This window comes from Petaurus breviceps, unplaced genomic scaffold, assembly GCF_028583685.1.
Source record: "Petaurus breviceps papuanus isolate PSGF00001 unplaced genomic scaffold, PetGlider_PUasm1.0 129, whole genome shotgun sequence".
In the NCBI taxonomy this organism is placed as follows: domain Eukaryota; kingdom Metazoa; phylum Chordata; class Mammalia; order Diprotodontia; family Petauridae; genus Petaurus; species Petaurus breviceps.
Window position 1 is genome coordinate 2,500,816 of NW_027185665.1, and position 4,217 is coordinate 2,505,032.

Below are 4,217 nucleotides of genomic sequence, written 5' to 3' on the forward strand. Positions count from 1 at the left end.
TTCTATCTTCAGTGATTCCCTCTATCCCTTGTTTGATCATGAACTCTTAACCCATCCATAGATTTACAAGTTTATAATTATTAGTTTATAATGTGACTTTTTGTATCTGGGTCATGTATCCATTGGGCTGCTAAGTGGCACAGTGGAGAGAGCACGAAGTCTGGAGTCAAGAACACATGAGTTCACAGGTTACAACCAAGGAACATATACGCAACAAGACTGAGCACATATTCTTCCAGGCAAAGAAATGGTCATTCAATGATATAACAGAGTTCCAGAACTTCCTGATAAAAAAAGCCAGAGCTCAGTGGAAAATTCACCCTCCAATTACGAGATGCAACAGTGACGTTGAAAGGTAAACAAGGAAAACACACACACGCTGCTATTTGATAAGAGCAAACTGGTAATAGACAAGTAGAGGGTATGAGTATAAAATACAAAACGACAATTAAAAAAAATCTTATTAAGGGCTACAAAGGGACTGCAATGGAAGAAAGGGAATGAATGAGTGGAAAAGGGTAAATTATGCCACATAAAGAGGCATAAAAACTGTATAGCAGAGGAAAAGAAGGGAGGGAGATGGGAATCATATGAGCTTTTGCCTCATTAGTTATGGTGCAAGGAGGGAATAACAACCAGTTAAGCATAGGACTCTATGGAGAAGAAATGCAAAAAGTATCATTTTAGAGGGAAAGAGGGGAGGGAAAGGAGCTTCACATAAGATTTGTTCCTGTCACTCTTAGTGCAAAGAAGAAATAACATACTTCATTAAGTATAAAAATATCCTACAGGCAGTAGGAGGGGTAAGGGCTACGAAAGCGGGGGGGGGGGGTAGTAGGGGGGGGAGAAGTAAGGGGAAAGGGAAGGAAAAGGGAGGGGGGATGATAAGGGAATACTGAGGGAGGTGGTGGTCAAAAGGAAAACTATTAATTAAATAAAACAATCATAACTGTAAATGTGAATGGAATGAACTCTCCCATAAAATGGAGATGGATAGCAGAATGGATTAGAAATCATAATCCTACAATATAATGTTTACAAGAAACACATCTGAAACAGAGGGATACACACAGGGTAAAGGTAAAAGGCTGGTGTAAAATATATCATGCCTCAGCTAAAGTAAAAAAGCAGGGGTAGTAATCCTTATCTCAGATAAAGCAAAAGCAAAAATTGACCTAATTAAAAGAGATAAGGCAGGAAACTATATCCTGTTAAAAGGCACCATTGAGAATGAAGCAAGATCATTACTTAACATATATGCACCAAGTGGTATAGCATCCAAATTCCTAGAGGAGAAGGTAAAGGAATTAGAGGAAGAAATAGATAGCAAAACTATACTAGTGGGAGACCTTAATCTCCCCCTCTCTGAACTTGATAAATCTAACCTCAAAATAAACAAGAAAGAAGTTAAGGAGGTGAACAGGATTTTAGAGAGGATAGATATGATAGATCTCTGGAGAAAACTGAATGGGGATAAAAAGGAATATACTTTCTTCTCAGCGGTTCATGGCACATACTCAAAAAAATTGACCACGTTCTAGGGCATAAAAACCTCACAGTTCTGTGCAGTAAGGCAGAAATATTAAATGCATCCTTTTCAGATCATGATGCAATAAAAATTATATGCACTAAAGGGCCATGGAAAGACAGACTAAAAACTAATTGGAAATTAACCAATTTAATCCTAAAGAATGAGTGGGTCAAACAAGAAACTATAGAAACAATCAGTAATTTCATTCAAGAGAATGATTATAATGAGACAACATACCAAAATTTGTGGGATGCATTAAAGGCAGTTCTTAGGGGAAGTTTTATATCCCTGAGTGCATACATGATTAAATTAGAGAAAAGGGAGGTCAATGAATTGGGCATGCAATTGAAAAACCTAGAAAAAGAACAAATTCAAAATCCCCAATTAAATACTAAATGAGAAATATTGAAAACCAAAGGAGAGATTAATAAAATTGAAATTAAGAGAACTATCAAATGAATAAATAAAACTAAGAGCAGGTTTTATGAAAAAAAAAAACCAATAAAATTGATAGACCCTTAGTCAATATGATAAAAAAAAAGAAAGAACAAAACCAAATTATGAGTATCAAAAATTAAAAGGGTGAATCTACCTCCACTGAAGAGGAAATCAAAACAATAATTAGGAATTATTTTTCCCAATTGTATGCACATAAATTTGACAATCTTAGGGAAATGGATGAATATTTACAAAAATACAAGTTGCCCAGATTAACTGAAGAGGAAGTAAATTACTTAAATAACCCCATCTCAGAAAAAGAAATTGAACAAGCTATCAGTCAGCTCCCTAGGAAAAAATCTCCAGGACCAGATGGATTTAGTAGTGAATTCTATCAAACATTTAAAGAACAATTGATTCCAATACTCTACAAACCATTTGGGAAAATTAGTGAAGAAGGAGTCCTACCAAATTCTTTTTATGACACAAATATGGTACTGATACCTAAATCAGGAAGAGATAAAACAGAGAAAGAAATTTATAGACCAGTCTCCTTCATGAATATAGATGCAAAAATTCTAAATAAAATGCTAGCAAAAAGACTACAGCAACTTATCTCAAGAATAATACACTTTGATCAGGTAGGATTTATTCCAGCAATGCAAGGATGGATTAATATTAGGAAAACCATCAGTATAATTGATCATATCAACAACAAAAGTAGCAGAAACCACATGATCATCTCAATAGATGCAGAAAAGGCTTTTGACAAAATACAACATCCATTCCTATTAAAAACATTAGAAAGTATAGGAATAAATGGATCCTTCCTTAAAATAATAGGTAGCATCTATTTAAAGCCATCAGCAAGTATTATATGTAATGGGGAGAAGCTGGAAGCATTTCTCATAAGATCAGGGGTGAAACAAGGGTGTCCGCTATCACCCCTCTTATTCAATCTGGTACTAGAAATGTTAGCAGTAGCAATTAGAGAAGAAGAAGAAATCAAAGGAATCAAATTAGGCAAAGAAAAGACTAAGCTATCACTCTTTGCAGATGATAATGATATACTTGGAGAATCCTAGAGAACCAAGTAAAAAACTACTCGAGACAATAAATAAATTTGGCAAAGTTGCAGGATATAAAATAAACCCACATAAATCCTCGGCATTCCTATATATTTCCAATGAAATTCAACAGCAAGAGATAGAAAGAGAAATCCCATTTAAAGTTACTGTAGACATTATAAAATATTTGGGAATCTACCTGCCAAAACAAACCCAGGGCCTATATGACCACAACTACAAAACACTTTTCACACAAATAAAGTCAGATCTAACTAATTGGAAAAATATCAATTGCTCATGGCTGGGTCGAGCTAATATAATAAAAATGACAATTTTACCTAAATTAAATTATATATTTAGTGCCATACCAATTAATTTACCAAAAAACTACTTTATAGAGTTAGAAAAAATAGTAACAAAAGTCATTTGGAAGAATAAATGGTCCAGAATATCAAGGGAATTAATGAAAAGAAATGCTAGGGAAGGTGGACTAGCTATGCCAGATTTCAATATGTATTATAAAGCAGCAGTCATCAAAACTACTTGGTACTGGCTGAGGAATAGAGGAGTGGATCAATGGAATAGATTAGGCACATGAGATTCAGAAGTCAAGGACTATAGTAATCTATTGTTTGATAAACCCTAAGACCCTAGTTTTTGGGATAAGAACTCACTATTTGACGAAAACTGGATTGTAGTTTGGCAGAAACTGGGCATAGATCATTATCTAACACCATATACCAAAATCAAGTCTAAATGGGTGCATAATCTAGGTATAAAGGTTGATACTGTAAGCAGTCTTAGAAAACAAGGAATAGTTTACCTATCAGACTTGTGGAGAGGGAAAGACTTCATGACTAAACAAGAATTAGAGAACATTATAAAATGTAAAATGGATAGTTTTTACTACATGAAATTGAAAAGCTTCTGTACAAACAAAGCCAATGTAACCAAGATTAAGAGGGAGGTGAGAAATTGGGAAAGAATCTTTACAATCTATGTCTCTGACAAAGGACTCATTTCTAAAATATACAGAGAATTGAGTCAAATTTATAACAATACAAGTCATTCCCCAATTGATAAATGGTCAAAGGATATGAACAGGCAATTTTTAGAGAAAGAAATTAAAGATATCTATAAGCACATGAAGAAATGCTCTAAATCACTATTGATTAGAGAAA